Source organism: Eumetopias jubatus, unplaced genomic scaffold, assembly GCF_037043125.1.
Source record: "Eumetopias jubatus isolate StellerSeaLion01/CBP00866 unplaced genomic scaffold, mEumJub1_p1.0 scaffold_3, whole genome shotgun sequence".
In the NCBI taxonomy this organism is placed as follows: domain Eukaryota; kingdom Metazoa; phylum Chordata; class Mammalia; order Carnivora; family Otariidae; genus Eumetopias; species Eumetopias jubatus.
Genome location: NW_028274809.1, coordinates 90,316,020 through 90,326,172, shown reverse-complemented (window position 1 = coordinate 90,326,172; position 10,153 = coordinate 90,316,020).

The following is a 10,153-nucleotide window of genomic DNA, read 5'->3' as shown; positions in this document are numbered from 1 at the left end:
AATGGATAATCAAATTGAAAATAAAAACAATAAAACCACTAGATAAAAAAGTAATTCTCCAAAGAGGAATATAAATGGATAATTTCATACACTGAAATACCACTTAGCAGAAACAACAACCTACGGATTCAGAAAATAAGAGTCTATATATATAGCATGGTTCCATTGATAAATTCTAGAACAGGTAAAACTAATCTATAGGCAGATCAGAGGTTGCCTTTGAGCAAGGGGTTGGTGGTGTTGATTTCAAAGGGACTTGAGAGAAGTGTTCAAAGTGATGGGAAAGTTCTATACCTTGATTGTGGTGGTAGTTACACATGTGTACATATCTGTCAAAACTCTTGGAACTGTCCTCTTAAAATAGTTAAATCTATTATATATAAATCATACCTCTTAGAAGTTGATTAAGAATTTAAAAGAAGGGGCAGCTGGGTGGCTCAGTCAGTTAGGTGTCTGCCTTCGGCTTGGGTCATGATCCACGGTCCTGGGATCGAGCCCCACATCAGGCTCCCTGCTCCGCAGGAAGCCTGCTTCTCCCTCTCCCACTCCCCCTGCTTGTGTTCCCTCTCTCCCTGTGCCTCTCTGTCAAATAAGTAAGTAAAATCTTTAAAAAAAAATTTAAAAGAGATGATGCACACAATTTATGTACAAGAATTATAGTATTGGGGCGCCTGGGTGGCTCAGTCGTTACGCGTCTGCCTTCGGCTCAGGTCATGGTCCCAGGGTCCTAGGATCGAGCCCCGCATCGGGGTCCCTGCTCCGTGGGGAGCCAGCTTCTCCCTCTCCCACTCCCCCTGCTTGTGTTCCCTCTCTCGCTGTCTTTCTCTCTGTCAAATAAATAAATAAAATCTTAAAAAAAATTATAGTATTACTCATAATGGCAATAATATACAGTATATACATTTAATGGAAGCAATAAAATATAATTGATACAAGAATCCATTAAAGTAATGTAAAAAAAGAAAATTTAATAACATGAAAAATGAAATACTACTAATTGGGAAAAAGTGACACATTTTTGGAAAAAAATAGTTTATATACACATTAAAAATTATTGGCAGGACCAAACAAGACATACAGATGGCCAACAGATACACAAAAAGACACTCAACATCACTCATTATCAGGGAAAATGCAAATCAAAACCACAATGAAATATCACTTCATACCTGTTAGAATAGCTAGTATCAAAAAGTCAAGAAGGAACAAATGCTAGCATGCATGTAGAGGAAAAAGGAACCTTCATGCACCATCGGTGGGAATGTAAATCAGTGCAGCCACTGTGGAAAACAGTATGGCGGTTCCTCAAAAAATTGAAAATAGAACTACCCTACAATCCAGTAATTGCACTGCTGGATAGTTACCCAAAGAAAACAAAAACACTAATTCAAAAAGACATAAGGTGCCTCTCTGTTTATCACAGCATTATTTAAAACAGCCAAGGTATGAAAGCAACTGAAATGCCCACTGATAGATGAATAGATAAAGAAGTTGTGCTATATATGTGCAACAGAATATTACTCAGCCATAAAAAAAGAGTGAAAATCTGGCCATTCACAATGACATGGATGGGCCTAGAGCATATCATGCTAAATGACATAAGTCAGACAGAGAAAGATAAATACCATATAATTTCCCTTATATATGGAATCCAAAAAAAACAAACAAATGAACAAATAAAAAAACAGAAGTAGATTCATAAACACAGAGAACAAACTGGAGGGGAAGGGGGGATGGGTGAAATAGGTGAAGGGGATTAAGAGGCACAAACGTCTAGTTATAAATAAGTCATGAGGGGCGCCTGGGTGGCTCAGTTGGTTAAGCGACTGCCTTCGGCTCAGGTCATGATCCTGGAGTCCCGGGATCGAGTCCCGCATTGGGCTCCCCGCTCAGCGGGGAGTTTGCCTCTCCCTCTGACCCTCCCCCCTCTCATGTACTCTCTCTCTCTCTCTCTCTCATTCTCACTCTCTCAAATAAATAAATAAATCTTTAAAAATAAATAAATAAATAAATAAGTCATGAGGATGAAACATACAGCATAGGGAATATAGTCAATAATATGGTAACAACTTCGTACAGTGACAGATGGGAAGGACACTTATGGCGAGCACTGAATAATGTACAAAATTGTCAATTCACCGTATTATACACATTGTACACATACAACATTATATGTCAACTATACTTCAATTAAAAAAAGTTGGCAAGAGTAGAAAAAAAATATTGGCAGGACATATACCAAGACACTAATTGGTTGCCTCAGGATAATGAATTCTTGGTGTTTCTTCTTTGTAGTTACGCTATGTTTCATTTTCTACATTAAATTTGTATTACTTTTCTAATTTGAAAAAAATTTAAAATGCTGGTATTGAAGAAAAAATAAAAATTGTAACTGACAAAGTAATTCTCTTTAGATTAAGTATAAGTGGATAATATTAACATTTAATAAAATATTCAACCTTATTACTAATGGAACAAGTACAAATTAAACAACAGATGCTTTTGCGACTAACAAATCAGAAAATAAATAAAATAAAAAAATAAATAAAATGTATGAAAACAAATTATGCTTTCAGAATGAGAATATCTACTACTGGAAAGGATATTTTCCCTACTTTGTTATGGCAATATAAATTAATACAGCATTTCTGGAAAGCGATTTATAATATGAACAAAAAAACCTTAAAATTCCTTATTCCTTTTGATGTAATAATAATTGCACTTCTGAAGTACTAGCCTTAGGAAAATTTTTCAAAATACCAACTGTGATGTATGTACAGTGATGTCCACTACAGTGTTATTTATACTATGATAAACTGCATACAACCAAAATCTCTAAAAATTTAAGAAAATTGTTAAGTGATTTTGATACATCTATTTAAAAGCTTATTAACTGACATTTAAAAATGATATGGATTTTAATGACATGGGAGAATGCTTACTTCTACAATGTTAGGTTAAAAATGCTACAAAATTGTCTGTAAGGTATCATTTCAACTACAGTATATTAAAAATAAACGGAAAGAGGTTAGAATAAATATCCTAAAATACTTGTAGGTTACAACTAGGCAGAAAGGTCACTGATAATTTCCCCCCATTTTTTAAAAAAAGATTTTATTTATTTTTGCCAAAGAGAGAGAGAGCACAAACGGGGCCGGGGGAGGGGAGGGAGAAGCAGACGCCCCGCTGAGCAGGGAGCCCGATGTGAGACTGGATCCCAGGACCCCGGGATCATGACCTGGGCCGAAGGCAGACACTTAACCGACTGAGCCACCCAGGCGCCCAATTTCCCCCCATTTTTAATGTATTTGTATATTTTGAAAATAATCAACAATAAATATAGGTATAAATATAACTACTACCAAGTAAAATTCTGGAGTTAAAATATGCCCAGACCAAGGTTAACAGATAGCAAATTGTTATCTAAGGTAGAATCCTATAGTCTTCCAGAGTGGTGAAATGGAAAAGAGTAATAAATTTTAGGAATCAAACTACTTCAGTGCCTAGACAGAAAACAACAAGGCTTTAAACAAAGTTAGATTTGTATATAATGATGCCTAGCATAATATCTGGGACAAGATGGTTAAATAAGTGTGAGTTACAATGAACAGAAATGAAAAAAAAATATTGAAGATGTGTATGAATGTGTATGTACATAAATACACACACATGATATAAAGCAATCTCCCAAACGAATCAACAGTATGTAAAAGGTTTCAACCCTATATGCAGAGAAAATTGGAATGAACACAAACCCCTTCCGCAGTGGTCAATGAAGTGCAAGTGTAATCTTTTGTGGGCAGAAGGAGTAAGTGTCTACTGAAATGCAGGCATTGCCCCAAAGCCCTGGGAGGAAGGTGCTTTTCCTCATCCAATCCCACCAGGGAGCTGTTGAAAGTAGAGGAAGTCAAGGAACAATACAACCTAGGTTATCAGTTGACACCTTGTGAACAGTTCATTAGGAAGAACCGTCCTTAATAGAGCAGAGGAAGAGAGGGCAAAATATTCCCTTCTTTGCTTTGTGCTTTATCTAATCTAGAAAATAATTCCTGTTCCAGCAGCATCCAGTCCCTGGGATGAGAGCTGGCCTAGAAATATGGCACTGAGAACAGATGAATAGGGTTCAAGATTTAAGTAGGTTAAGGGAGCTAGTCTATGGTGGGGTGAGAGTGAGGGCAGATCTTGCTGTGCCCAGCTTCTGAGAGGGCAGATGAAAGATGTCAGCACAAGGGGGCACTTTTGTGCGGGGATGAGACAGAGTCAGAACTTTGGGGGCGCAAGTATCCTACCTGATCCCAGCCAGTCTCCTGCTGAGGTGCACAGCACGAGCTGGGAAATACGTTCATGCTTATTTTCTTGCTCTTGGCAACCTTTAATTCCAAAATTCTACAGGAGGCCAAAACATATTCAAATATAAATTGAGGCTTTTGTGGCAGATCTCGTCCAGTGCAAACTCTATGCAAGAATGCCACACTGTTCCACGCATGTGCTGGATGTGTCCTCGTGCCGGCCGGTGCTGTTACTGAATTCCATTTTCCCTATTTCCCAGTAAGCCATGTAGGCAAATGGTAATAGCCTCATTTTGCAGATGAGAGATCAGGGCACAGAAAGTTTAAGCAACGAATCCAAGTTCTCTGAGCAAGTGAGCCGCGGAAAACAAACAGAACCCTGCTCCTTTTATTGCCCCTACAGCGATGCATCTAATCGTCCATTTTAATCCAGCACTCAAACCATTTTTAACATGATCTATGCCTTTTCTTTTCATTGAATAGGTGGTATAACACTCAAGCCCTTAGTAAAATACATATTTAGCACTATAAACATTTAAACCTTAACAATTTGATGATCTCTTCACCTACTAACATCTGGTTTCTAATATTTCTATTTTGCTGAAACAGTTTATAATATTGCTAACAGTTACTGCTGGGTATCAGGCCGCATAAATATTTAATGATGTCATTAATTTCTGAAAGAGAAAAAGAGAACCTTGACACTAGGCTTAAATGAAGAAGGGATTTATTTCCCTAGATTTTGCACTGATATTTAATTTGAAGTTCTTGGTTTGAAGCCTCAGATCTATGATTGATTCAACTTTGACACTGGTCTTTAGGTATTTCTGTTCACCTTTAAATATGGGCTTTTTCCTGCCTTGTACAGCATATAAAAATTGGAACGTTCAACACTCTTATCAGACCAGCACCTGCTGACCATCCGTCTGTTGGATTTCTTAGTTAATGTCCTCCCTCCTCCTCGTTCCTTGAAAGCCTGCGAGATTTCACTTTACATTTGCTAAGACTGGTTCATTAAAATACTAATTTTAAACTGTAATTATCTGTGGGTTCATATCGGCGATTGAACCGCAGTGGTGCTATCTCCCAACTGCAGGAGAATTTCACATCTGTTCTCATCCCCTGGAGCCTCGAGCTAGAGTTACCTTGGCACTCAAATAAGGAGGCAGTTTGAAAGAGATGTAGAGGACTGTGTTTTAAGAAAAGCAGCAAAGACAGGCAGGAGGAATTGTAAATATGGTAAATAGACTCAACTGTAAAACTATTCATGATCATACCTTCTGGGGGAAAACAAAACAAAACAAAACAAAATAACAAAAGCAATCAAATAGGAAGCATAGCAGGTAATAGTCCTGTTGTCAAGTTGGGAGGATTTTAACTGTGCATCAACTGATCTAACTCCTGGAGGATTTGCAATCTGCTGGCCCACGTGGGTGGGAAGTGGGGTGGTGTTGGTTATTCCTTGCTTTTGGATAAAAGTCAATGATATCTTTACCCTGGGATGGCATCAACCAGCCTAGGAAATGCCCACTGGTTGGCAGAACTGAGTGCAATTCTCAGAATTATGGTATAAAATATGTGAGAAAGGAAAAAATAAAAAGCAAACTAAGGAAAACAGAACGGGTTTAAGAGAAGGGACCAGGAATAAAAGATGGACAGCATAGAGGATGACTGCAAGAGGAAGGAAAAGCACGTCCCTAGGAGCTGCTATAGAGTTTTCTGAGCACCCACTACTCACAACTCACGGCAGGTGTCAGACCAGTATGAAGGAGAGCTTCCTGAATATTCATTGTGTGCTTGATTAAGGTCTTTGGGTTAGATGAGAATTACCTGCATGGTACGGATGAGGAAACTGAGGCTTGGGGAGATGAGAATCCGGGTTTAAGACCCTGCTTGTCCAATGCCAAACTTTAGGTGTTTTCCATTACATGATGCTGATTTTCAGTATTTCAGAGAGAAAGAGATGAGTAAGACACAAATCCTTCCTTAAAGATCTCTTGGCCTATAGTACACATCTTTTTTTTTTTAAGATTTATTTTTTTATTTTATGGGGGCGCCTGGGTGGCTCAGTCGGTTAAGCGTCTGCCTTTGGCTCAGGTCATGGTCTCATGGGTCCTGGGATCAAGCCCCACTTCGGGTTCCCTGCTCGGTGGAGAGTCTGCTTTTCCCTCTCCCTCTACCCCTCCTCCTGTTTGTGCGTTCTCTCTTGCTCGCTCTCTCTCTCTCAAATAAATAAAATCTTTAAAAGAATGGGTATTTAAAAAAAGATTTATTTATTTGAGAGAGAGAGTGCACACACGTGTGCTCCTACAGAGGGGAGGGGCAGAGAGAGAGAAAAGAATCTCAAGCAGACTTCCCACTGAGCAGGGAGCCCGAAGCTAGGGCTCGATCCCAGGACCCTGAGTTCATGACCTGAGCCAAAATCAAGAGTGGGATGCTCACCCCACTGAGCCACCCAGGCGACTCTGTAGTATACATCTTAAAGCAGTGTCGTCCGTATACTACAGAAACTCACCTCACGGCTGAGGGCTCTGGCCTGCTTATAGCACCTGTGTTGCGGCATTTAGGGAAATTCACTAGGTAATATTTCACTTCCATGTGAATGCTCACACACAGGCATCCACAGGGCTAGCTTTGGGAGGGAGTAGGTCCTGCCCATTGCCCATCACAGAAGAGGAAAGGTGGAGAGGCATGGTCTGTTACTCCGGTTTAGGGCAAGGCTAGTATGAATATTGAGAGAATTCTCTGCAACGCAGAGGTTACTTTATGATTTTTTCAGAGGCAGTTTCTTTATCTTTTAATATATTCCAGACTCAGGTCCTGACTTGAGTAAAATTATAAATTTGGCCTTGGCGTCATATTGTCTCGTGGCTCCTACCCACAGCATCCACTCCCAGAAGAATTACAGATGATTCAAAATTTTTCTTGAGTTTTCTTTCTACTCCACCCCCACCTGCCCCCCTCCCCCATAACCTGAAGAAATTAATTTGGGGAGTGAAAACTCATGGTGGAAGCCCAGAAACAATGGGGCCAGAGGGACAGACTACTTTCACAGGGAATATTCAAGGCTTCAAATACAGTGTAACATATTGCTGCCTTTGTCCACATATGAGGAGCAAGCTGCCAGGGGCCAAGAACAAGAGACGTGAAAGATCTCTGCCCAGACCAATAAGAACTTTAACAGCGGCCAACTAACGGTAGGACAGAGAAGCCTGGGAGGGCAAAAGAACCTCTCCTCTGTTGTGAGTATAGAATGTAAAGCAAATGAGAGTTAAATCAAGCTTAATGAGAGCTGAATCAAGGAATGTTCTATTGACCAATTAATTTGGAAATCATTTAAGAAAAATTGTGCCTTAGCTCTTATGTATATCTGCCGGAGAGAATGGGCCATGTTCTCTCCCCTGTGTTAGATAACAAGTATTTAACCCAGGAACTGAAAGTCCATTTTTCTTTTATATCTCCAGGACCCAGGGACTTGGTTGTTAATAATTTAGCTAATTGAGTAAAACCTAATGCTTCAAATCTTGAAGCAGGGAAATAAAAATTCAAGATTTCCTATAGATATGGGATGCATAATATTTAACGCTTCAGAGATCATTAGTAAAAGAAAATATTACAGCCATACACACCCTCTGAGAGTCTAACTAATGGATGTCTCCCAGCTGCTGTTGAAAAATCAGCAGCAGCACTGGTACCAATTTCAGGACAAAGCACAGCCGACAGATGTTTGAAGGGATAAATCAGGCTGTACAAGGATTAAAATAATAAGTCCCCAGCACCTTTTAAAGGCAGAGGTGCCACAGCAAACTATTCTCAGCCACTTGAGTACAGCTGAGAGACTGGGGGTCATTATCTAGCAGTCTGGTTGGTGTGTGAGCAGTATAGGACTAAAACCTAGCGCGGGCTCTAACCACACCAAGTTTTAAGTAAGAACAGCTTTTACTGTTACCTCTGTTTTAAGGGAGTCTCAAGGATTCTACTTCAGTTACAGTGTTTGGGATCTGACGTGACAAATGTGAAGAGGGCCGATTAACAAAACACAAATGACAGCGATCCTTCATACACATCGTCATGGGAGCTCAGCATGGTGAGGCAGCTATTGTCAAAAGGATGGCAAACAACCTCCTAACTGAGAAACACGTGCTTACGGGGTATCTATTCTGTGCCTATTCCTATTTATCATTTAACAAGGTGGGTGAGGGAGACTTGAAAAAATACGAATGGTTTGGCTTCATTCGAAACTTATAGAACCCTTGGGAGCTACAGACCTCTCCTACCACAACACCCTGGATATGACTTCATTGCAACATGTACTCAGTTGTGTTGTAATGGTTCAAATGCATGCTAGCTACATTCCCCTCACTCATACCCCAGTTCACGCAGTGAACTGACCGTGGGTGAAACCCGATCTGAGTCACCTTGTGTCTCTCAGAGCCTTAGACAATGCCTGTGATGCAGCATATTCAATAAAGGGCTAGCGTTTTGTGTCACAATGTGATGGTTAATTTTATGGTCAACTTGACTGAGCCACAAGGAGCTTAGATATATGGTCAGACATTCTGGGCATTTCCGTAAGAGCGTTTTTGGATAAGATGAGCATTTAAGTTAGTAGACTAAGTAAAGCAGATTTCTCTCCCCATTGTGAGTGGACCTCATCCAATCCACTGAAGGGCTCAATAAAACAAAAAGGCTGACCCTCCCATGAGTAAGAGAGAATTCTTTCTGCTTGATACCCTTTGAACTGGAGCACTGGCTTTTTTCCTGCCTTCAGATTTAGACTGGAATGTTGGCTCTTACTGGGTCTCTAAGGTGCTGGCCTTTGGACTGGAGCAACACCATTGGCTCTCCTGAGTCTCCAGCTTGCCGCCTCACCCTGCAGACATTGGGGCTTGCCAGCGTCCATAACTACGTGAGCCAATTCCTTACAATAAATGATCCTGACTGAAAAAATGTCTTTGGGCTATTGAAGTGTAAAATACAAGTAGGTACGTAAGAAGTTACATGGAAGGCAATGACTGGCAGACAAGGCAGGCTCTCTAACCCTGTGCTTCCTTACTCTGGCTTTGGTTAGAATCAGCACTTCTTAAAGTATGAGCCACAACCTGTTACCAGTCCAAGATAAACACTTCTGTGTTTAGAAACTTTTATAGCCATTTGACATTGCAACAACACTCAATTGTATGTTTTTTTCATTTTACACAAGTATCAGAACTTAAAACAAGCCACAACAAAAACAACTACTGGTCACATTTACAAAGATGGTTTGAGAAAACTGACCTAGAAAGCTTATGTCACCTCAGACCAATTAAATCTGAATGAGGGAGATGTGGAGCTGGAGCATCTCCTGGGTAATACACTTCTCAGGGGATTCTAATGTGGTGCTGCTAAATAGGTCTAACAACTGGTTCGGCACAGTTCCTAACCAGCCAGAAAGGAAGCCGGTCAGCACCCACCAATCAGAACTGACTCGGCTGTAAACAATCGTACTATAGTACCAGTACCAGTGGAAGATCGGCCTTTCCTATTACAGGGTCCAAATGGCATGAATCACTTCATGAAGAAGTCTGAGTTAATATGGACAGGTGCAGCCACATGTGATGGGAAGATATTTTTCCAGTCCATATAGATGTGCTTTAAAGGAATTCAAAATTGGAAATTTATAGGTACACACTGGCCTTGAACTAGAGTAAAACTCCATTATGGCATGGAGCGAAAGATATACTGGGGCTCAAATGATAGCCCTCAAAATGTGACAACCGCCAAGAGTTGAAGACTACCATAATGTATCTATTGTGTCTTGTCTCCCAATAAAAAAATAAAGGGATGTCTATGCTTTTAGATTTCTATACTCTGACAGCTGCAAC